The sequence below is a fragment of the Somniosus microcephalus genome, chromosome 26 (assembly GCF_052327205.1).
Source record: "Somniosus microcephalus isolate GS21.2 chromosome 26, FLI_Smic_1.0, whole genome shotgun sequence".
NCBI lineage: Eukaryota > Metazoa > Chordata > Chondrichthyes > Squaliformes > Somniosidae > Somniosus > Somniosus microcephalus.
In genome coordinates, this window is record NC_141012.1 from 21,579,993 (window position 1) to 21,606,374 (window position 26,382).

General features: G+C 45.4%; 1 long non-coding RNA gene across 1 annotated transcript; it reads left to right on the plus strand.

Moving 5' to 3' along the window:
- Positions 1 to 245: 245 nt before the first annotated feature.
- Positions 246 to 23,133, plus strand: LOC147100338 (uncharacterized). The gene is made up of 4 exons (XR_015073742.1): positions 246 to 395; positions 15,282 to 15,377; positions 22,282 to 22,353; positions 22,550 to 23,133. It is a non-coding gene; the product is annotated as an uncharacterized LOC147100338 (long non-coding RNA).
- The last annotated feature ends 3,249 nt before the right edge of the window (positions 23,134 to 26,382 follow it).

Sequence of the window (26,382 nt, forward strand, 5' to 3'; positions counted from 1 at the left end):
TTCACTGAACACACAATGGTTGTACTTGGTTTACATGTGGTGCTGTGAATTTCTCAGAATAACACAGCAGCTTAGCAAAAGATAGGAATATATAATATTCAGGGGGCTGGGCAGGAAAATACAAAAAGGTGGTTTAGGGAAGTTTACTTTGCTAATGTAGATTAGGGCAGCTCTGGCACTTATTGGCACCAGTCTCACTTGCTGCAATTGTGACTCTCCAGTTAAGCTCTCCTCGTTCCTTCCTAGATCTTCTTCCTTCATGGCGAGACTACTTTTCAGAGTGAAGTTATGGAGATTTAGCAGGAGAGAATTATTTTTGAGGCCCTTGCGGGGCTGAACTGCAAGGTGGCCATGATCAGTTTACACAACTGAAGCACTACTTCGATATTCCAAAGGTATATTCTATAATCATTCTGGTTGTAGTATGAGCTTTGTTGTAGCTTCACCTCTGTATGTGGTTATCGCCAGGGAGCCATAAGCTATGGCAGCTGAAGTGCCCTTGGTCTCCTAGGAGTCAACCTTCCACCTTTCCTTCTCTTCCAATAAAGGTAACACAGATGACTGCCTTAAAATGAAGGCATCACAGGAACTTCTGCAAAGCATGTCTGCTGCATGCTTTATAACTTTGCTGCTAATAATCTTCCCAACGACTCCCAAAGCCATAGCAAAATAGGAAGACTTAGTTACAGCCTCGCCAGTGCAGCAAGGGAAACCTCAGTGCCAGCCGCTAATCAAAGATAGCTTACAGTAAGTACCAAATCCACCCTGCTTGTAAACTTGCATTATCCGCTGTTGGTGGCTGCAAACCAGCTGCACATTGATTGACTAAAAGCCCTATAATTCATATGGAGCATAGTATTGTTTACAGAGGCCTCAGTAGCAGCATGTATGCAAGTCGTGACTCCCTACATTCTTGGGAAGAGAACAAATCTATATAGCAATGCTGGTGCTGTCAGATAGTTGAAAAGTAATGAAATTGTTGGCCCTCCAAATGAAGGCATCAATAATCCACTTGATGTACCTGGCTGTTGATGCATAAGTCATCAATGTTTGCATAGAAGACCAGTGTCCCATAGAAAGTCAGGGTTTCAGTGACTTTAGTGAGCACTGGTAGTGGCATATGGCTACTTGATTGTGTTGGCAGGTCTTCATTGAGGAGGTGGTACAGCTCTGTCAGAGTCTCCTTGCTTAGCCCTAGCCTCAAAGGCACTGTTCCTCAGTCATTCCCAGGTGGTCATGTCTGGGACAGTAGACCTAATGTACTGTATAGCAGTGGGACCTCACAGTATGCCTTGTACATCACATAGAAACATAGAAGGTAAGAGCAGGAGTAGGCCATTCGGCCCCTCGAGCCTGCTCTGCCATTCAATGAGATCATGGCTGATCATCCAAATTCAGTACCCGGTCCTTGCCTTCACCCCATATCCCTTGATCCCTTTAGCCTTAAGAAATATATCTAACTCCTTCTTGAATATATTTAATAAATTGGCCTCAACTGCCTTCTGTGGTAGAGAATTCCACAGGTTCACCATTCTCTGGGTGAAGAAATGCCTCCTCATCTCTGTCCTAAATGGCTTACCCCTTATCTTTAGACTGTGACCCCTGGTTCTGGACTCCCCTGCCATCGGGAGCATCCTTCCTGCTTCTAGTCTGTCTGGTCCTGTTAGAATTTTATAAGTTTCAATGAGATCCCCTCTCATTCTTCTAAACTCCAGCGAGTATCACCTTTACATCACAGCAGTGCTCTCCTGCTCTTGCCGGTCTACTCCAGCTAATCGCAATGCAGTGGAGCACAGGATGCAATACTCATTGTGGTCAGAATACCCCATGTTGTAGCTAAGTGCTGTAGTAGATCACCTGTCAGCAGCAGCCAGCTAGTTGACAGGCTCTGCTAAAACATCAGTTTTATATGAGGCTTGTGAACCTGCTGCATTTGCAGAGTGTGGGCTTTGAAAATTGTTTCCATTTAACGACCAATTAGGCTGCATTGAAGAGATAAACAACGCCAACAAATTCCTCTAGTGTTATAATGCTGACAAGCCACTTCCTCTTGCCAGTAATTTGGCTATAGGCGATGACAACAGGTTAAATGTTCTACATTCCTGAAGTTACTGCAGTCTAACCCATGGTATTCATTGTAATGTCAACGCTAATTTCCATGCACTTTATTTACATATTAAATTCCTCTATAAAATTATATTTTGCTGTAATATAAATTTAGACGTTGATTTGGAAAAACCCTGTAATCTATGTTCTACTTCCTGAAGTGTTTGTATTATTTTATTTAATAAATATATTACCTTACATTTTATTATTACATAAACTTATACTTAATGTTGTCTTAACCTGACTGAATGGGAAGTCACCAGAACTGCTGGGCTGCCACTAATTTTGTTGCTTCTTTTGGCCCAAATTGTTTTTATAGAGCTTAGACTGTACCTTAAATGTAAACATACGAGGTCCCATAGGACTCGGGAGTGTAGATTATTAAACCATTGGCATAAGCCATTCGTTTTCACTCCCGGAATTCAGGTTGAAATCCACGTTCAGTTTCGTTAGACTGATGGCAGTCACTCAGAACAATCTTTGCAATGACATTCTCAGTCCAGCCCACACTTGATCTGATTGACCTACACAAATACAGGAAAATGGACAGCGTTAGGTGAACGCAGCTTACTCAAAAAAAACGTCCAAATTTGGATGGGTCTTAAGATCAGTAGTTCTTCCATGTTTAAGCCTCATCTCTAAATACTTTTTCAATGTAGCCTTGATGGATGTAAATGAACACAAATAAATACCCTGAAAGTAGCCTCTAACCCAGAGATATTGAGATTAAAAACCCAGAACAGAGAGCATTCAAAACCGAACAGCAATGATATACCAGTTGACTTTGGTGGTACAGTATTACAAGGTTATTCCTACAAGCTATAACTGGGGGCAAGAGCGCAAACCTAGTACTGAAGCTCAGTGCAGCATTACAAGAGACATTGCAATTTTGGAAGGAATACCCCTCACATGAGACATGTCACTGATATTCTGATTAACTATCCCAGGACATAGTAAAGCTCCTTTGGCACCAATAATAAAGAGTAGAGGTAACCCCATTGTGCAAGTCTTTATAACATCAAGAAAACCATTCCAGTCATTTCTTGACCCTAAGCCCCCGAGAATAAATTATTCAAGTAACTCAGTTAAATATCTGCAGATAAATTTTGATTTAGCAAGGCTTGCTCCTCTGTGAATTATGCTCAGTTACATTTTGAAGATGATGAATGTCCATCACTGACAGTACTTTCCATACCAGATATGAAATTGTCTATTACTGTACTGAATGCAAAGGTTGCTAGCCAAGCTATTCCAAGTACGTCATATTTAATTAAAAAGGACCAGGGCTGCAGAATCAGTTCATCCTGGTTACATGGCATTATCTTTGTGTTTTTTATTGGAACCAGTAATAAAGATAAAGTCCTAAAAATTTTGAAGAAACAATATAGACTCAAAATACAAGGATCGGAGCAGAGGCTGCAGCTTCGTCTGATGGGAGAGGCAGGAATTTTGGGAGCGGAGAGTCCTGTCACTATAGTCCCTTAGTGTCTCCAGATGGTCCACTATTTTGGGAACTACCAGAATGATACTGGGGCTTAGATGGTTAAATTATGAGGACAGGTTGCATAAATTTGGCTTGTATTCCCTTGAGTATAGATGATTGAACGGTGATCTGATCGAACGGTGATCTGATTGAACGGTGATCTGATCGAATGGTGATCTGATCGAACGGTGATCTGATCGAACGGTGATCTGATCGAACGGTGATCTGATCGAACGGTGACCTGATTGAACGGTGATCTGATCGAACGGTGATCTGATCGAACGGTGATCTGATCGAACGGTGATCTGATCGAACGGTGATCTGATCGAACGGTGATCTGATCGAACGGTGATCTGATCGAACGGTGACCTGATTGAACGGTGATCTGATCGAAGTGTTTAAAATGTTAAAAGGATTGGATAAGGTAGAAACAGAGAAACTATCTCCTCCGATGGAGGCATCAAGAACGAGGGGCATAATCTCAAAATGAGACCTCGGCCATTTAGGATGGAAATCAGGAAGCACTTTTTCCACACACAGGTTAGTGGAAATCTGGAATTCTCCCCCCCCAAAAGGATGTGGACAACTGGATCTTCCAAGCTGGAGATCGGTAGATTTTTGTTGAGTGAGGGTATCAAGGGATAAGGAGCTAAGGCGGGTAAATGGAGTTGAGGTACAGATCAGCCATGATCTAACTGAATGGCGGAGCAGGCTTGAGGGGCTGAATAGCCTCCTCCTGTTCCTAACTGGAGGTGCCCTTAGAGTGGCTACCCACTTGGCTGCAGAAATGTAACAAGAAGATAATGCAGAAAGGAATAAAAGGGCAAAAATACCCGTACGCAAAAAATAAATTGAAAATAAAAGAGCTTGATTATTAGAGATTGATATAAAATCTTGATCTGTGGCCTTTTTATCTACCAATAATTTTGCTTGATTAACAGAAAAAAGAACTGCAGCATATTGTATAATCTTGAGAAACCAGGTACAGTATAATGTAAAAAGGGAACATATTATAAAAGTTCTGAATATTCTGCAGGGCTAAATTAATTTTCACTGAAAATATCAGAATTACATAATTCAAGAAATATTCTCATGAGTTATACAGCACATCTGAAAACATGGAGGAAAATTGCTTTCTTCCTGTGGGTTCCTTGAAATTAACTCCTGGTGTGAGTTTCAAACCCACACAGGGGGTTTGATGTTGCAACTACAGTATACTTACCTCATGGAGAGCTGTTATATGAAGCCAAAACAAACACAGGCCCAAACCATAGTCCTCTTGACATTCATGTCCACAGGTCAAAGACTATAGAAGCAGCCAAAAAATTGTGCTATAGTGCTATCAAAGACTCAATAGATCTCTTGTGAGCTGTGGTAATATTTCTTTCTAAGCTTTGATAAGAAAGGTGCAGGCTTAATATAAGTCTGCACTGCCTGCTGCATGGGGGTTTTCAATGGATCCAGCGTACTTCAGAGTGGAAATATAGTCAAAGCTCGTTATGACAAGTACATAGGAATCAGCCATAATAGTTCCTGTCAGAGCTGTTGGCACAATTCTGGCCCTTTTAAGTCCTCCTCCACGCTCTAACTTACTACAAGCTGCAAGCAAATGCGATCCTGTCCCTTCAATTTAAATAAGTACATGTGTGCGGGAAATTAATCTGCGACACTTTGATCATGTAAAACACTAGCGATCAGCAGAAATATCAAAGCTTTCACTCTCTTCACAAAATTAGAAGTTGAATGAGAATTTGTGCACAAAAACAGGCATTTAAAAATAAAAGGGGCCAAAATACTTACCACAGCATCCTTAAAGAGGAGTGAAAAGTGAAAGCTATTTGCTCATCCTTCTTGCATGTACAACTAATCTAGTTTTTTGTGTGTATATGTAATTCTAATTCAATCTAATCGGCACTGACAGACTCACAATCTTGTTTGAAGCAGCCACTGGTCACAATATTATTATCTCATCAAAATTTAAACTCTATTGGAGTTTCAGTCAGGAATATGCAAATTAATTCCAACGAGATGTTTGCATTAACTGATTTTGTCAGCAGAATGCTCGAATTTAAAAGCAGTTTCAACTTCCACCATATTTCAATTGACTACTCAGTGTAGACATTTTGATCAGCGAACTTCATATACGAGGGCTTAACATGCTCACAATATATTCCTGTGTGCATTATTTTTATGTAGGTTTAAATGGCTTAAAGCCTGAAAAAAAAACTGCACACACAGATATGTAATAGGAGTGCATTAAGTTTTTGTACATGATATTCACCAATCATAACTTTGACCTCTCATGTCAAGGACCTTCATAGGATACTAGCAGATGGCCCACGGCAATTCTCATGGTGAGTCAGAGCATCCACTGTAGTTTCAGTGACTCTAAAGCCAACATAGGTTGATTTTTAGCTGAAGCATAGAAACCCAATTATTCCATATGCGAATCAGAACAAGAAGGTCCCCTCGCAACATTTTCTGACTGCCTTCAATCCTCCTTCCTTCCAATAACAATTGATCTTGAAGTACAAAGTAAAACTTTCAAAAGGTATCATAGAAATAATACAATTTATCTCCAGCATTATTTTCATTGTTAATTGTGCTACCCCCTCCTTGTAGTATTTTATGATAAGTGTAGGCTTCTCCAGCTCCAGCTCTACCTTTCACAGTAGCTGAATCAGAATGAAACCAATTTGATGGTGAATCATTGTTATTCCTAAGTATTTCTTGCTTGACCAGCAAAATGGAAGTTGGAACATAGATGGACAGTTGTATAATCTCAGAATTACCTCAATCAGTTTGATTAAGTGGAATAATTTGGAAATTACTTAACTTAATTGCAAAGATCTGTACAAAACAACAGTGACTACACATCAAAGATATGGAAGATGCTATATAAGGGCAAGTTCTTTCTTTTCTAATGCCATTGCATCGCCCAATACAATACTTATGGTTAGCTGTTCAAAAACAGTAGCAAAGAACCGACAATAGCTGTCCCTGCCTTGTGCTCAAAGTTGATAGGACTGAAAATAATAGCCCGTATTTTCCGATCAGAGGCTGCCGATCTGGAAAAAAATCTACGGACTTACCCGAGGGCTCCAGAGATGCGTGTACTTCCGCTCCTGTGCCTCTCCGAACTCGAAATGCGCAGGGCCCACATATCCCAGAGGCGCAGGCGGTTCGCAAGCATCCCTGGGATCACGTGGGCCATGGGGAGCCAATAGGAGAAGGGAATCTCCCTTCATACACTTGACAGATGGACCTGTCAAATATATGAATGGAGATCACCCCAAAAACACAGTAAAACATTAAATCAATTTTTTTTAAATCACATTTTTAAAATGAGTTGAAATTACAATAAATTAAATATTTTAAACAAAAATGTAATTTTTTGAAAAACATTATTAAAGTTTTTTACGGGGCTAAAAATAAACTTACCTTTTTTAAAAGTTTTTTTAAATGATAAATGAGTGATAACATTTTTTTTTACTTTTTTCAACTCTTATGCTGGTAAAAGCAGCCGTAAGATTTCTAAGGGTTTTCTGCAGACGGAGGTTCTCCAGAAAGCGGAACTATCCGCCCGCAGAGGCCCTTCTCCAGGGCGGGCGCCCGATCTGTCAAGAGCATTCTTGACAGATCGGAAATACTGGTTTTCAGCACATGCGCTTGGCATGCCTGAAACCGGCATTTCCGATGTCCCTACGGGTGTGTACACAGCTCGTACACACCCGTAGAGATCAAAATATACGGCCCAATATAATTCAGTTGAGTCCCATTCAACATATAAAAATGTATCTGGCATTGAGGAAGACCTCAGTAATTGAGTCAGCAGAGTTACTGCATACAAATAAATTACCTGGACAGATGACCCTTTAAATGTATGAATTAATAGAGAACTCAGTTACATTTAAGCAGTCAGCTGATCAGAGTACAAATCCGCAGCCAATTGCATTCAAAACAAATGGAAAGAGTAGTTGATTCCAGTTGGATGAGCCCTTGAATTTCCATCACATTTGAAATGATGAATAGGTCAATCTGTAAATTATCAGCAATTTCTCAGGAGCTGGGGGAGAATTTGCAGCAGAAGTGTCCCAGCAAGGCGAGCAGCCATCTCTTAGACAAAAAAAGTGCTATGGGGAATAAAGCCACATGGAGGCATGACCGCCATCAACTCCAAGCTTGAAAAAAAGGCTCCATCTGGTGTTGCACATCAGAAGAGAACACTCTGTCATTATATAATTATAAGTTAAATTATAAAATTAGAAATCCTGTCTGAATGAGATTAAGACCATATGGACAATCATTAGAATAATCAAAATATCTGAGCATTTTGGACAGATTAATTCTGAATCGGAGTTTAATGCTGTCATGATTTCAATCAGAAACATATTGGATTGTGACTCGGTTTTCATACCAATAGTGTCTAGGGTCCTCAACGTCAAACTGCAGATACAAAAACGCTGAATTAGAAGTCAAGGTTGCATAGTTTGATACATATGGTAAAATTTTATAGTAATTGCTTTGGTGTTGTGTATATCACAATAAATTAGACCTGATTCAAATACCATCATATGTTTTCAATTTTACACACATTGGATTATTGCTCAGTGTCTCCAAAACATAATGTTCCAAGTAAATATTGCCTGCATTTTCCTACCAATATTTTTAATTAAAACATTGAGACATTAACGAATCTGGCTGTGGCAATTTTTTTTCTCCTAATTGGTTTCCTCCTGAAAGAGGCACAAAGTCCCAAGCAGACTCGTTCAATTGGAGGAATCTGGAACCATTCTCCAGGATTGGGTGGCAGCAGTTAGAAATCTAGCACAGCTAAACAGTTACACCTAGGAAAATGAGTCAAGGATTGGGTTAGATACTTGGCTTTCACACCTGGGCCCTGGGTTCAAATCTAGGTCAAAGTGATGGGAGGAAAGTCTCCTGTAAACTTGAGCTCATCTCAAACTCTGGTGCCCGTGTCCTAACTCACACCGAGTCCCATTCACCCATCACCCCCTGTGCTCACTGCCCCGTGTCCTAACTCACACCCAGTCCCGTTCACCCATCACCGCCTGTGCTCACTGCCCCGTGTCCTAACTCGCACCCAGTCCCGTTCACCCATCACCCCTGTGCTCACTGCCCCGTGTCCTAACTCACACCGAGTCCCATTCACCCATCACCCCCTGTGCTCACTGCCCCGTGTCCTAACTCACACCCAGTCCCGTTCACCCATCACCACCTGTGCTCACTGCCCCTGTCCTAACTCGCACCGAGTCCCGTTCACCCATCACCCCCTGTGCTCACTGCCCCGTGTCCTAACTCACACCCAGTCCCGTTCACCCATCACCGCCTGTGCTCACTGCCCCGTGTCCTAACTCGCACCCAGTCCCGTTCACCCATCACCCCTGTGCTCACTGCCCCGTGTCCTAGCTCACACCAAGTCCCGTTCACCCATCACCCCTGTGCTCTCTGCCCCGTGTCCTAACTCACACCGAGTCCCATTCACCCATCACCCCTGTGCTCACTGCCCCGTGTCCTAACTCACACCCAGTCCCGTTCACCCATCACCCCTGTGCTCACTGCCCCGTGTCCTAACTCACACCCAGCCCCGTTCACCCATCACTGCCTGTGCTCTCTGCCCCGTGTCCTAACTCACACCCAGTCCCGTTCACCCATCACCCCCTGTGCTCACTGCCCCATGTCCTAACTCACACCCAGTCCCGTTCACCCATCACCCCCTGTGCTCACTGCCCCGTGTCCTAACTCACACCGAGTCCCATTCACCCATCACCCCTGTGCTCACTGCCCCGTGTCCTAGCTCACACCAAGTCCCATTCACCCATCACCCCCTGTGCTCACTGCCCCGTGTCCTAACTCACACCCAGTCCCGTTCACCCATCACCGCCTGTGCTCTCTGCCCCGTGTCCTAACTCACACCCAGTCCCGTTCACCCATCACCCCCTGTGCTCACTGCCCCGTGTTCTAACTCACACCGAGTCCTATTCACCCATCACCCCTGTGCTCACTGCCCCGTGTCCTAACTCACACCAAGTCCCATTCACCCATCACCCCTGTGCTCACTGCCCCGTGTCCTAACTCACACCAAGTCCCGTTCACCCTTCACCCCCTGTGCTCACTGCCCCGTGTCCTAACTCACACCGAGTCCCATTCACCCATCACCCCTGTGCTCACTGCCCCGTGTCCTAACTCACACCCAGTCCCGTTCACCCATCACCCCCTGTGCTCACTGCCCCGTGTTCTAACTCACACCCAGTCCCGTTCACCCATCACCGCCTGTGCTCACTGCCCCGTGTCCTAACTCGCACCCAGTCCCGTTCACCCATCACCCCTGTGCTCACTGCCCCGTGTCCTAACTCACACCAAGTCCCGTTCACCCTTCACCCCCTGTGCTCACTGCCCCGTGTCCTAACTCACACCGAGTCCCATTCACCCATCACCCCTGTGCTCACTGCCCCGTGTCCTAACTCACACCAAGTCCCATTCACCCATCACCCCTGTGCTCACTGCCCCGTGTCCTAACTCACACCAAGTCCCGTTCACCCTTCACCCCCTGTGCTCACTGCCCTGTGTCCTAACTCACACCAAGTCCCGTTCACCCATCACCCCTGTGCTCACTGCCCCGTGTCCTAACTCACACCAAGTCCCATTCACCCATCACCCCTGTGCTCACTGCCCCATGTCCTAACTCACACCAAGTCCCGTTCACCCATCACCCCTGTGCTCACTGCCCCGTGTCCTAACTCACACCGAGTCCCATTCACCCATCACCCCCTGTGCTCACTGCCCCGTGTCCTAGCTCACACCCAGTCCCGTTCGCCCATCACCCCTGTGCTCACTGCCCCGTGTCCTAACTCACACCAAGTCCCATTCACCCATCACCCCTGTGCTCACTGCCCCGTATCCTAACTCACACCAAGTCCCATTCACCCATCACCCCTGTGCTCACTGCCCCGTGTCCTAACTCACACCAAGTCCCATTCACCCATCTGTTAAGTATGTGTATTGTATTGAACAATTAACACAAAGACTTCAACCAGTAAAGACCTGTTTGAGTTATACGTTTGAGGTAGGGACTATACATAGGTCTTTACTTCATGCCCACAGGCGGGAACTGAGGGGAGATCAGTACCCACAGTACTATTTATACCCCTATGGCCAGGAGTGGTACTGCGTATCACTACGCCCAACAAGTAGTGCAGTCCTGTCCATAGGTTCAAAGTAGCACACATATTACATACACAACATTCCTCCCTTCCTAGCTTTACAGTCATCTCCCCATTTAACATAACGTAATGACATATATACATATATAACTTCAGGTTTACATCACAGAATAACATAGATACATAGATAACTTCATGTCAAAACAGATCACAGATTCAGTCTCTGCGGAAAACAGTTCACAGATTCAATCTCTGTGGTGGAGTCGGTTCACGTTGCTGGAGTGACTCATTCAATAGTCCTTCCATGGATTTAACAGTTTGAACTTCCGAACTGAATTGGCTCCGTTCGGAGGGACCACGTGTGTGATCTGGTAGAGGTAATAATGGTTCAGATGGGTCATCTTCTGTTTCGACTTTTCCTTTTCTGCTTCTTGGAGACTCTCTGGGCTCCACTGTCAGCTGCCAGCTGCATGCGCAGTTCCTCCTTCTCTCCCTCCTTTTTCCGTAGTAGAGCCACCTTCTCCCGATGTTCCGTAGACTTTCGGTGCTCCTCCATGATTTCTGTATGGTGGGAGTCGAAGTTACAAATTGGGCAGGACAGGACATAGTAATATTCGGTGTCGTCCTGATCTAGGCCAGCGAGAGGGTCTTCTATTTCCTCCATACCCAGCTGGGCGTTAGCCAGCTTTTGTTCCAAGTCCAGACATCTTTCCTGAAGAGACTTCTTCATGCGTACCTCTTCATCCAGCTTTTTCTGGGCTTTCAGCAAGTCGTTTACTAATGACCTCATTTGAGATTTTACTACTTCAACTTCTTTTGGAGATTGATTGATCGGACTATTCAATCCCTCTACCGGAGCAGCTGTTTCAGCGGTCTGTTGTTCTACGTTGACGTGAGTCAGCGTACTTTTGGCATCCAAGGGCTGCTCTGTTGCAGTCATCTCAGTCTGTGTTGCCACCTCAGCTCTTCCAATAACCTTTGAGAGCTCCGAACCCCTTTCGTTTGAATATTGAAGTTCGTGTTCAAGTTTTTCCCATTTCAGAGTCCTGTCCTTCAGCATATGCAGGAGTTGGCTGACCGTTAACTCCTCTGACATCAGACGTTTTGTGTGCTCCTGCTCCATTTTCTCCATCAGCTGCTTCTGTTGTCTTTCCAGATTCTCCAACTCTATATCAAAGAACTCTTTCGTTGCATTCAACTCTTGCTCACAACGGCGAAGCATTTGTTCTAATTGCTGTTGTAGTTTGAAATGGAGTTGAGTTCGAGCCCGGTGTCCCTCAGAAATGGGCACATCAGTAGACTTGCCAGACTCAGAATCCACAGTTAAACTATGTTGTTGTTGCTCAGTGGAATTCTGTGCTGAAACTTTGTCTTTTGCACCTGAGTTGGGCTTACCATCATCCGTTCCAGAGTCTGGGCCGACTATCTTCACCGAGTTCTCACTCGTTATTGTTTGTAGGAAATGCCAGTCCATATTCATTTTCCTAATCCACTCCCGTCCTAGTAGTGGAGAACCTCCTTCAGATATCACATATAAGTCCATTATTTGACTGTCTTCGCCCTTGTGGACCACTGCAACCTCTATTTTCCCGATGGGGTACACTCTTTGCCCCGTGTATGTTTTCAATATAATCCCCGTATCCTGTAGGGGAATATGTTGGAATAACTTTCCGTAATCTTTCTTATTTATGACCGTCAATGCCGATCCAGTGTCCAATTCCAGTTTTACTTGGACTCCTTCTATCTGAAGAGTGACCCAAATTGTCTGGAGGTCTGCACCCTTACCAGCGTTGAGTACTCTTAAGCTAGTCAGTTCATTACAGCTTAAGCTAGCCAGTTCATTACTGCTAGCGTCTGAATCGGACTCCTGTTCGGTCACCTTGTGTACCTTTGCGTATTTTCCTTGCGGTGACTTCTTGTTGCTGGTCTTCTTCCCTGACCTGCATACTCTAGCTATATGTCCAAGCCTACCACAAGTTCTACATTCTTGGTTTTTAAACCAACACTGGTTCTGATCATGCGTTGTCTTTCCACAACGATAACATTTGCCAGAACTCACACCCAATTTGTGTGCACTGAGCTCCGGTGACCGTAGCTGCATTACTGCCGTGCCTCTCGCTGCGGCTTCGTATGCTGCTGCCATAGTGACCGCCTTCTCAAGCGTCAGCTCATTCTCCTCGAGCAGTCGCTTTTGTGTATCCTGTTTAAATAAACCACACACAAATTTGTCTCGAAGTGCCTCTGTCAGTCCCGTTCCAAACTGGCAATATTTCGCTAATTTACGCAATTCCAGCAAATAATCAGCATTGCTTTCATCATGTAGCTGCCTTCTGTCGTAAAATTTAAATCATTCCGCTAGCATCAGCGGCGTGGGGTTTAGATGATCTTTCAGGACAGTAACAATCTCATCGAACGTCTTATCCGCCGGTTCATCTGGTGATAACAGGTGTTTCAATTGCCCGTATGTCTTCGCACCCATTAAATTTAATAATGTTAGAGCTTTATCTTGGTCATGAATTTTATTGGCCTTACAATAATTTTTTACTCTTTCAACATATATGGCCCAATCTTCGAGGTCACTATCAAAGGTGCTAATATTCCCGTGTTTAGGCATTGTAGATTTGCAATTTCTCAGATTTTATTTTGTTTACTTGTTATCAAAGATGGCGGCTTCCCGCTCTTGCCGTCGTCCTCCGCCCACAAAATGGCGGTTTTCCCGCGCTTGGCGGTCTTCACCCGTCCCCCGACGCCGTCTCCCTTCAGCCCCCGAGTGCGGCCCTTATCTTTGGTTCCGATCGCCCGAGTGCGGCCCTTATCTTTGGTTCCGATCGCTGGCCCGCGCTGCGCCTCGCACTTGAAGCGGCTCCCGGCCTCTGGCTCACCCGCTCGCGCGTTTCACCGCGGATCTTATCAGGGATTGCGATCGCCCTTATCTTCTCCAACTTCCCCAGCCCTGTCTTTGCAGCCAACACTGCACGGCTTACCCCACCACCTAGGTTGAACAAGGAAACTGCAGAAAGACTTCTGTCAGTCGCTGGAAGCTGTCAGGGTGTTTGCTGCACTCCAGTGCTCAGTCGCTGATGGAGGCTTCAGAGTCCTAAAGCCTGTCGCTTCTAGTGGGGTGGTGATGTTTGAAACCTCTCTTCAACTGCCGCGGGGTAAGAACCTGACTTGTCGCCAGTGTTAAGTATGTGTATTGTATTGAACAATTAACACAAAGACTTAAACGTATAACTCAAACAGGTCTTTACTGGTTGGAGGTAGGGACTATACATAGGTCTTTACTTCATGCCCACAGGCGGGAACTGAGGGGAGATCAGTACCCACAGTACTATTTATACCCCTATGGCCAGGAGTGGTACTGCGTATCACTACGCCCAACAAGTAGTGCAGTCCTGTCCATAGGTTCAAAGTAGCACACATATTACATACACAACACCATCACCCCTGTGCTCACTGCCCCGTGTCCTAACTCACACCAAGTCCCATTCACCCATCACCCCTGTGCTCACTGCCCCGTGTCCTAACTCACAGCAAGTCCCATTCACCCATCACCCCTGTGCTCACTGCCCCGTATCCTAACTCACACCAAGTCCCATTCACCCATCACCCCTGTGCTCACTGCCCCGTATCCTAACTCACACCAAGTCCCATTCACCCATCACCCCTGTGCTCACTGCCCCGTGTCCTAACTCACACCAAGTCCCATTCACCCATCACCCCTGTGCTCACTGCCCCGTGTCCTAGCTCACACCGAGTCCCATTCACCCATCACCCCTGTGCTCACTGCCCCGTGTCCTAACTCACACCAAGTCCCATTCACCCATCACCCCTGTGCTTGCTGACCTACATTGGCTCCCGGTCCACCATTTTAAAATTTGGATGAGAATTTAAAATTCTCATCCTTGTGTTCAAAACCCACCATCGCCTCGCCCCTCCGCATCTCTGTAACCTCCTCCATCCCTACAACCTTCTGAGAACGCTATGCTCCTCCAATTCTGTCTTCTTTAGCATCCCTGATTTCCTTTGCCCCAACATAAGTGGCCGTGCCTTCAGCTGTCTAGGCCCTAAGCTCTGGAATTCCCTTCCTAAATCTCTCCACCTCGCCTCTCTCTCCTCCTTTAAGATGCTCCTTAAAACCTACCTCTTTGACCAAGCTTTTGGTCACCTGTCCTAATGTTTCCTTCTTTAGCATGGTGTCAAATTTTGTTTGATTACACTCCTATGAAGCGCCTTGGGACGTTATATTACATCCTATATAAATGCAAGTTGTTGTTGTTGTATGTCTGCTGGATGTAAACATTCTATGTGAAATAAATTTGGACAGTCTCAATCCAGTACTTAGGGAACACAAAACTGTCCCTAATTTGGTACTGATCTCACTCAGAGAGACTAAAGGAAGGGTGATGACAAAAGGACTGTACCTCTGCCCGGCTGAACTGGTTAGCATAGATTAAGCATAAGTTGCATAATTTGACAAAGCTTCTTATTTTCATTTTCTCATGCAGGTGAGCCACCTTCCCATCATTCACGACCTCTAATGAACCACCATTTTGAAAATAGTTATGGTCCACCCTTGACTCTCTCCTGACCTTTGTTCATTAGTAAGTTCCTCTTCCAGTTATTTTTCTATACAGTGCAATAGATCAAAGAGCATTTCACTTTCAATTGTGAAGCAACGTGGGCTTTTTTGCTATTTTAAAAGGTACTATGTAAATCTAAGTTGCAGTCACTGATAAACATACGCTATTTATTTATTTTGAAAGAAATATTTGCTGAACAACGACTTTGAAAAGTCTCTTTCTTATTCATTCCTGTAATGATATCAGCAAATAGAGATGGTATTTGCCTGTTTGATTATGATGCCTTAACAGCATGTTTGCATGTATTGATTGCTTGTGCCTGACCAGCAGAGGGCATGTGACCGAGACAAGCAAGGCAGTTTAGTTTGGTTTCAGTTTCATTCTAGATGCATCACAAGCATCGTGTCTCCTGTAAAGCTGTATAAAGAGTTGAACAGACTTTAGATTAAAAGACATGGGCCTAGAAATTCACTTTGGGGCGGCCAGCTCGCTCGCGCCCAAAAGTTAGCGCTGGGCGGGGAGCCATTAGCGATCGTCAGATATTCAGTGTTAGCGCCCCAAATCGGAACCGGGCGCTATACCAGGGTGTGCCCGCCTCCGCTTGGGGCGCTGACACTGAATTTCAGCGCTCTTGGCGCCGCTGCGCCAGCCGCTGCGGAGCGGCAGGCTGCGGTACTGCAGGCCTCCTCCTTCTCTTAAGGGGGAGCTGCCTGCAACGGGGAGATCGCCGCTGGAGAGTGCCGGCAAATGAGCCCGGCACCACGGAGAAGTGCCGGGTTCGCGGAAAGCAGCCGGCAATGCCGCGGGGGGGTGGGGGGTGGGTGGAGGAGGCCGGGGAAGGAGGTGCGGGCAGGCGGCCGCCGAAAAAGCGGCCGACCGCACCTTCCCCTTTAAAGCGCCCCACTAAGGCTACAGCACGGCCCTGTTTTTTGGTCGCTGTTTGCGGCCGCTTCAGAGGAGGCGGCCGCTACTAAATATGGGGATCGGGCCGGTTTCGGGGCGGAACCGGGGTACTGCGCACACCAATGACGTCATCGGTGCCAGCGCAGCGCTAACGGCTACCACCGCCAATACCGCTGTGCTGAATATCAGCGCAAACTCATTTTTGGTGCAGAAGCCCTCTTTAGGCGGTAACTGGCCGCAAAGCTGGCAGCGCCTTAATGAATTTCTAGGCCATTCTCTTTCATAAATGTCTCGTCATTGAACCCACAAAGAAATCAATACAATTCCTGGGATGTGGACGTCGCTGGAAGGCCAGCATTTATTGTCCATCCCTAATCGCCCTTGAGAAGGTGGTGGTGAGCCGCCTTCTTGAACTGCTGCAGTCCGTGTGGTGAAGGTACTACCACAGTGCTGTTAGGGAGAGAGTTCCAGGATTTTGACCCAGCTACGATGAAGCAATGGTGATATACTTCTAAGTCAGGATGGCGCGTGACTTGGAGGGGAACTTGTAGGTGGTGGTGTTCCCATGCACCTGCTGCCCTTGTCCTTCTAGGTGGTAGAGGTCGCGGGTTTGGGAGTTGCTGCAGTGCATCATAAGTGTACGAGATGCATTGCAAAGGGATTGGATTAAAATGCTTGCATGGGTAACTTTTAGATCTATTTATACTTCCCATTTGTTATTGTATAACTCATAAATTTCTTCCTTATGAAGTAACAAATCAATTTTCAAAAAGTATTAAAAAATCAAATTTCCCTTTCCGTTCCAATTGTATTTGTTCCCTTAGCTTTTTAAATTATGTTTATGACTGTCCTGTGTTCCAAGCACCAGCACCAGCCTGTTTATTATAAAAAGTTCACAATTCTTTTCAAAGGATTACCTTGAAAACGAAGTTGTAACTTCATGCATTTTCCTTGTTCAGTAAGATTGGGTGATGTTTTCCGTTACGGACACTGTTTAAGGCAGGGACAATTTTTCATTTATCATGGTGGAGATTGATCTTGATGTTTTGTTGGATACTGGTGGACATGATAAACTACACAAACAGATTTTCTTGTTACAGCTCCCTCAGTTTCAAGGGGAGATTACATAATGCCATCATATTCAAATCTTAAAAATCAATCGCATCATGGATTTATATACAATTATTAAGATTAAACCAGATTTGTGTCCTGGAGCTTCCCAACTGTTAATAGTTCGATATTTGAAATGTATATGGCTCTCACTGTATCCTATATTAAAATGTCTGACCATCTTAGAGTCATCGAAACTTACAGCACAGAAAGAGGCCATTCAGCCCATCGTGCCTGTGCCGGCTCTTTGAAAAAGCAGTCGTGCTTAATCCCACACCCCCGCTTTCTGTCCATAACCCTGTAAGTTCCTCATCCTCAAGTACCCGTCCAACTCCCTTTTAAAATTATTTATGGAATCAGCTTCCACCACTTTTTCAAGTACAGCGTTCCAGATCCCGACAACTTAGACGTTGTTCATCCTCTATTCAATGAAGCACTCCCTTCAGTCTTGCCCGCCGTTACCACAAATGGATGTTGAGGCGAAAGGTGGAAGAAAGCATCAAAGGAAGTGAGTGCAGTTAGGAAACAGCCAATCAGATGTCCATAACTCCAGATTACTACATTATTAGATTATATTGCAAGCACACTGGGGGTGATATTTGTCTTTAGCAGTACCGTAAACGGGCGATAGCGAATTGGTAGCCTGTTGTACAGTCCGTCCGATTTGCTTCTCTAAGAAAATGAGGCCGAGTGTAAAACGAGCTGTCAATGTTACCTCACCCATTTTGTGTGACCACCAAAGACTATTTCACTCCCACAGTGTGGTTTGAGCACTAAACTGTTTTAATTTGTTGATGATGATTGTTTTTACTTCACTAACAGCAACTGTGATAAAGAGCAGTGTGACACAATATGCCTATTGGCTAATAGCTGATCAGTTCTTAGTCAATAAGAACCTCTCTTTATCCCAGACTTGATTATAATCTCTTCATTCTCTGTGTGTTTGGTTACCATGAATCGTTGATTAGAGTTGTTGAACGCTTTGCCTACCACAGGTTTTGTGCCAATTGAGTAACAAAAAAAGGATCCTGGTCAGGTCAGTATGCAGTATTTGCTGACCAACCTAAGCTCACACTGATCCTGAGAATCTACTTCACAACACATTCCAAGTTCAACTGATATAGCCACCACTCAGGATTCACACTACAAGTGTAGTGCTGCTGTTAGTGAAAATGCAGCCTACATCCATAATCAGGGTCCAACCAGATACTGGGGCAAAGCAGAGTGAGACTCCCTGAATGAGGGTCTCTCACTCTTGTTTGCTATAGAATCAGTTTGTCCTTGACATCTGATTGACAATATACAAGACAAAATTCCAAACCAAATGTATAGAATTCACTATTAAATCTATTGCTTACAACAGACATTAATTCCACTACCATCCATTGTAACATCCTCCTAGTGCTTTGCATCAACTGACCCCAAATCCTGATATAGCTCCTGCTGATATCATAGAATCAGTGACTATTACGGCATAGATGGAGGACATTCGGCCCATCGAGTCTGCACCAGCTCCTTCGAAGAGTAATCCAGTTAGTCCCACTCCTCGCTCTTTGCCCATCCATCCCACTTGGCATGATACAGTTGTTCCCAAGCAACGTTCCCACTAAGCTGCACGGCCGCACAGCGGTCTGGAGGTCCCGCGCAGGCCGCTCACCGGCTTTTACATGGGAGAAACCGCGCATGCACGAAAATTTGAATGAGCCGAACAGCCACTTAAAGGGACTGCGCAGCAAAACAAAAACGGAGGAAACATCAGTCCCAAGTACTCTCAGCTACACATCCATTGAACATGCTACAGCTAGCCCCAAACTGTTCAGCAACATGGTGGCTGGTCCCAAATATATTCAGCCATTCACCCACTCAGTATGCTCTAGCTAAACCCAACCTGCTCAGCAGTGCTACAGCTTCAATTGATTCCACTGGTGTACAATTTAAGGCACTAGTATTACAACATTACCAGCTCCTATATCACCGTTAACATAGAAACTTAATGTAAAGTGCGGGGATCAGCTACAGTATTGACTGTCGCTGTGGCTGTAGAATGGTGTCAGTGCACTTCAGCGGAACCCAGTACTCCAATTTAAGTTTCTAGGTTAACTATGCCTTGAAGAGTAAATCAGGCAGATGTTTACATTTGATGAAACATCCCTGTACAAACCAATCCTTTATAAGCAGCTTAGACTGTAGTGGAGATTTAACTGCATCACTCTATAAAACATGAGCGATATAAAAGATGATGCTTATTAGCTTTCTTGGGACAAACTTGCAAATGACTACTTGGAAATGTGTAAAATGGAAAAATAGAGATTTACTTGAGCTGCCGTGCTTTAACCCAGAATTTGCATTCCACAGTTTTAATCGGTTGGTTGCAACAACACACTGTATAATGGGCAGTGATGTTGCTTTTTGACTTGTTTAAAATCGATCAGGTTTGACGTGCCTAGTTAATATGCCGTAAACCTGTTCATTGTACAGGAAACTCTCGATTTACCAGCACCTAAATAACCGGAAATCTCTGTTAACCGGCAAAATTCAGGAGTAGGTTCAGGTAAGTTTTACTTCATATTAGTGGCCGTTCCTGGATCTGTGGCTGTGTAACCGGGGTTCCTGCACCTGTTGCTATGCAACAGGGACGCCTGGATCTGTGGCCGGGGTTTCTGCACCTGTTGCTATGCAACAGGGAAGTCTGGCTCTGTGGCCGTGTACGGGGCTCTCATACCTTTTACTATACATCTCTGTAATCCGGACTTTCTGATAAACCGGCACCACGTCAGTGCCGGATAAAAAGAGTTTCCTGTATTCAGAAGTCTACCTGGCCATTTGTTATATAGAGCAGACTGATATTCTACTGGGACTTCCTGTTAAATTCCACCAGCTATTTAATATATTGAGCAGCAAACAGGTTCAACAGTTTACAGGAATGGGCTGTGTGAGCAAACCAGCAGTAGCTGGAGCTCCATACAGATGCAAAAATTAAAGTCTTGTTTTAAATCTTTTGTGCGTAGGACAGCTTGATATTTTACTAATTAACTCTTGCTCATCAAGTGAATTTTATATTGTACTTTCTGTTTGTTCTATCTGAACACAGATGGCTTCCCAGTGGATTGTAAAAATGCTACTTTGGGCCAATTTCCACCTTTGTGTCCTATAATTCCACATTCAGAATACTGTTTTGGCGAGAGACAGGTGGAAATAAAAAGGAATTTTTATTGGGTTAGAGTCACACAGATTTGGTTTTGGCTCATACGCTCCATTAGTTTAACGACTGACATGCTGGTGTCTGTGCAAGGTTAAGAATGCTTCATTGGAATGAGGTGCATTGAGCACGTTGACTTTTCAATAAGCCTTCTGTGGAAAGCTGGAAGGACTGATTTTAAAATATTCCTCAACAGGATTAACGCTGCCAAAAAGTACCACGGCCTTCTGCATTTTTGATTAATTTTAAAATGAGCAAGTTTTAACATCTCTAGATGTTGGTTGAAAAATACAGGTGTCATTTAATAGACCTGTTGTCATGGTTTCAAATTCTACTTCTTATTGGTTAAAACTTAATTGATGACTGATATCACCAATTAGGAGATAACTTTTGCCCCCTTCTTAAAGGGGGGACAACCCATAAATTATAAATTAAATATAATTTTAAGGAAACTTAACAAAATAAAGTTAAAGTTTGGTTCCCGGGGGTTTACGAAGCGCTCCAGTCCTTCTGGTGCCCGGGACTTGAGGAAGGCCTCAAGTGTGCCGGTGGATACCGCGTGCTCCATCTCAAGGGACACCCGGGTGCGAACATAGCTGCGAAAGAGAGGCAGACAGTCGGGCTGAACGACCCCCTCAAGCGCTCGCTAGCAGTCCTACGAGGAGGTCTTCGGACTTGCCCACTCCCCTCCACACCGGGTGACCAAAGATCAGGAGTGTGGGACTGAGGTGCAGCCAAAAATTGAGGAGCAGCCCCATCAAATATTGGAAGAGGGGCTGCAACTTCTCACACTCTATGTATACATGAAAAACGGACTCCTCCAGGCTGCAGAGATTGCAGGCGGCCTGGGAGTCCGTGAACCTACTTAAAAGCTTATTGCATGGGACTGCCCCATGCAACACTCTCCACGCCAAATACCCATTAGATAAGGGGAGGACCCCCGCATAGAGAACCGTCGACTGGGGACCCCCGCCACCTCTGGACTGCAAGATGGTTTCAAATTCTAGTTCTGACTAATACCTCACTGGCCACAAATGTGAGCCAAGATTGGGAGCAATGAGGATACACTGAAACTGATATCTAATGCATTTAAAAAAAATAATCATTCACCATAATCATAGAGAAACCAATGTCATGCATGACCATGACACCTAAAGAGGTATATGGAGGCGAGAAGATTTTGAACCGAGGAATGTACAGAACTGGCCCACCATTGTAGGCAACATGACTGGTCCCAAAGTTTGAAAAATACCATGCAATGTTCTATCATACCTCTGAACTGAGTTCGCTGCCAAGTATCTATCTAGTTCCTTAATGAATTTCCCCAAACTAACTGCTCCACTGCCTCTCAACCTCCTTGTAAAGTAATTAAGTCAAAATAGTCTGCCACCTTCAGTCTTGAGAATGATTGTGCGTGAAACTGCTGAGCCTTAGTGTTAATTAAAATAAAGTTTACATTAAAGTTCCCTCTTTAGACTAGATATCATGACAGTGAACCCGGCTCGTGCATTCCAAGGTCATGGCTTACAGAATCTGGCAAATAGGCCCAAGTGCCTGCTCAACCCACGAGGTGCTGAATTCGACAACCTAGACTTTTTGAAGACCTCCCATGGCCCATGCACCATCCTTATTAGGCCTCTTTAATTGTAGTCAATCATATGTAAAATGGCCCCAAGCCAAAGTCAGTGATCTTTTTCACCTGTTCACTTTCAGCACTGCTTGCCCATTGGAAACAGATGTTACTGGAATTTCCTTCTGTGGCCATTAGGAGTTTTATTGTTAAAGGTGAGTGACGGTTTATTGTTGCTTTAAAAGATCTCTTTTTCTTTCAAGTCGTTCTTTCTTTCTTTTCATTGCACTGTCGCATTTCCTTTGACGTGTGACCTGCTGATTGCCACCGCGTTTTTGTGTTGCAAAACTCCTTGTTGCAGATGTTTTTATCCCACAGCACCGTTACTGACTGCAGCTGTTTCACTTGCAGTGACCGTAGCTTTCAGCACAAGGAATCCAGTAAACTCGCTGATGGGAGCGATGGATTCGGAGGAGGACGATGACTTGAAGCAGAGAAAAGAAAGGAAGGTGTTATTGCACCTCAGGTGCCTGGCTACTGCTCAGCTTGGCCCAAGACTTCTGCAGACGTACTTGAGGATGTGTGAGGAGATCTGCCTTTACCATCTATGGGAAGCTTTCAAGGAGTTATGCCATCGGCTCAAGTACTACCTACAGAAAAGATCTACCACAGGGACAGTCCTGCCTGTGACCAGGGTAATTGCCACAGTACTTTTTTTAATATGTGACTGATTCTTCCAAGTCACCAGTAATGTTGCCACATTAGTCAGTCTTCAGTTCACTGATAGACAAAACAATTGGAAGAAACTTTGGGGGAGAAATTGGGTGAGTAGCGCCACCTGTTAGTGCCTAAAGAGGCAGTCAGTGGCTGTAGCGCCACTGGCTGCGTCTCCCGCGATATTCAGCAGGGGCGCTAATGGTGGCGTTAGGCATTTGCGCTGCGCTGCCACCGATGACGTCATCGGTGTGCGCAGCGCCCCATTCGTGCCCCATTCGTGCCCCATTCGCGATATTTGGTAGCGAACGGCGCAGTTGCGCCGTTCGCTACCCACGCCCGGTTCACGGGGCCTTACTGTGCCGGCAGTGGCGCAAGTTAAGGTGGAGGTGCGGGGCGGCCGCCTTTTTCGGCGGCCGCCTGCCAGCACCTCCGTCCCCGGCTTCCTAACCACCCCCCCCGCGGCATTGCCGGCTGTTTCCCGAGAGCCCGACACTTCTACTTGGTGCTGGGCTCATTTGCCGGCACTCGCGAGCGGGGATCGCGCTGTTACAGGCACCTCCCCCTTAACAGTGGGAGGAGGCCTGCAGTACCGCAGCGTGCCGTGCAGCAGCGTGTGGCGCTGCGGTACGTTGCGCTGCGATATTCAGTTTCAGCGCCCTAAGAGGGACGCGGAGCGCCTCGAGCCTCGCCCCGTGTCCCTCGAGGAGCAATGAAACTGAATATCTGACGATCGCTAAAGCCTCGATCGCTACGCTAAATCCTGCGCTCAGGTGACTTTTGCGCCACTTTGGCGCCCCAACCCAATTTCTAGGCCTTTATTTGCTAGCAGAAACACTTTCATCACTTTCACCATGGAAAGAAGGCGACAGCACAGGGAGCAGGACACTTCATCAGGAAGCAGGTTTTTCAAAGGTGCAAGGCCTCATTCATGTAACCATCAGGACCCATTGCCCCTGTGGCATGTATGAATAGGAAAGGCTTTCAGTCAATAAAGTAAAATAAAGTTAGACTAGAGGAACAATATAATGAAAGTGAAAGTACAATGCCCTGGTAGTAGCCAAGATGCCTTCATCTTACTGTAGTCCAACACAAAACTAGCTCCTAGTGACCAACATTACCTGGCTAATGATTCCATTGAGAAATAAAAATAGAAAATGCTGGAAATACTCAGCAAGTCAGGCAACATCTGTGGAAAGAGAAACAGGTCGATCAGCTTTCATCAGAACTGGAAAATGTTACAGATGTAACAGCTTTTAAGCAAGTGCAGGGGCGGGGGAAGAGGAGATGGGAGGAAAGAACAAAAGTGAAGGTCTGTGATGGGGTGGAAGGCAGGAGAGATTAAAAGATAAAAAGAATGATGGTGCAAGGCAAAAGGGGGTGGTAATGGGACAAGTAAAGAAACAAAAGATGGGTCTAGAAGAGGTGTAAATAGGAATAGCAGAATCAGCAACTGCTGTCCGAAAAAATGGGGGCAGAGGTTATGAACTGAAATTATTGAACTCATTGTTGAGTCCGGAAGGCTGTAATGTGCCTATTTGAAAGATGAGGTGCTGTTCCTTGAGCTTACGTTGAGCTTCATTGGAACAGTGACGGAGGCCGAGGACAGAGTGGGAGTGGAGCGGAGAATTAAAGTGACAGGCGACCGGAAACTCAGGGTCACGCTTGCGGACTGAACTCCATTGAGAAACCTGAACAGATGCAGAATTCAGATGCAGTCAATTAAAGTAAACCAAATTCTGACAGAACATACAATTGGCATTCTCAAGCAGAGATTCTGATGTTTGGGCAGATCAGACAGGTACTGCACTATAGCCCTGACAAGGGTCAAGACTTACCTGCATCTGCTGTATATTAAATAATTTTACAATCCTGAGAGGGGAAACCATGAAACAAAAAGATTAGGATGGCCAGTCTAAAGCCTTGGCAGAGGAAAAGGAGGAGGATAAAGAGGACGAAGAAATGGTTGAAGTTGTACACGACCAGGAAGACTGATGCAGCAATCACTGATTGACAGGATTTTTACTTAACTCAATAAATGTGCCCCTTTAAGTCCAATAGTCCAGCCCAATGATCTTCATTATAATATACTGATCTGAGGATCACCACATTCTCACAGAATCACAGAATCACACAGTGCAGATAGAGGCCGTTTCGGCCCATCGAGCCTGCACCGACACATATCCCACCCGATCCCCATAACCCCTACACCAACACATATCCCACCCTATCCCCGTAACCCCACGTATTTAATCCCCCTAACACTAAGGGTCAATTTATCATAGCCAATCAACCTAACCCGCACATCTTTGGACTGTGGGAGGAAACCGGAGCACCCGGAGAAAACCCACGCAAACACGGGGAGAATGTGCAAACTCCACACAGACAGTCGCCCCAGGCCGGATTCGAACCCGGGTCTCTGGCGCTGTGAGGCAACAGTGCTAACCACTATGCCACCGTTCTGCCTAATAAACTCTGCCCATTGCCCTGTTGGTCTCTGGTGGCTGGGAACATCATCTCAGGGGACCCCTATGCAAAGAGGAAAGGAACTCTGTTAGCATGATATGTACTTCAAATGGGTCACCACATAGTACCAATGCCAATACATTGAGTGCCATTCTGATGCTGAGCAGATATGTCTGCATGTTACTGAGTGCGTGAATTTGAAGGGGAAGCAATAAGAATGAGTTAAACACTTGACCTGTTGGGTTGCCATTAAGCTCTCCCTGGCCCGCAACTTCTATTACCTTGTCTCCCATAATCTGAAAGATGCCTCCTCATGGCGATTCAAAATTCAAAGTTGGCAGGTCCACCATGAGTCTAGTTTTTCTCTTTGTGGTAATGTGTAGCCTGCTCTATTAAAGACAGATAACACGTGCACTTTCAGCATTTGGAAATAACGGATTGCCACCCCAGTGTCCTGCCTTCATCCCACATTGTATGCATTAATGACTATACAACATGCAACTATTTTTAGGTGGCATTCTTACTTGCTGGCACAATGTGCAAGTGACATTAGAAGCATTTTTCTGTGCTAACCAGGAGGCTCATACAACAAAGTTCAAGCAGAGGCACTAGTGACATGAAAGCATTGGTGTGCAATGTGTGAGAGGTTACGCCAGTGCTTTCCATACTCTACTGCTGATGCTGCACAGTGGGCACAGTGCTTATGGCATGGCATATTATGGGCATAGACTTAATTTGAATCATCAGCAACCTTAACTTGGAACTCTTCCTTAAACCTCAAAACTTCTTCCTTATCAGCTCTCCTAACTTATGGACATGAGAGACAGCATCCATCCTATTCATTGGGCCAGAAATTCAGGTTGGAGGCTTCCCGCGGGCACAGGCCCCCGACCTGCACTTACCTAGCGCGCCTGCCGTTGTGCTGTGGGGCTGCGTGGGATTCCGATCCTGGGCCTCCTCCAGCTGCCGGCGCGCAGTGCTTGCGTATCCCAGCGGCGAAGTTAGTTTGCAGCGTCCCCTGGGATCACGTGGGCCATGGGGAGCCAATTGGAACAGGGAATCTC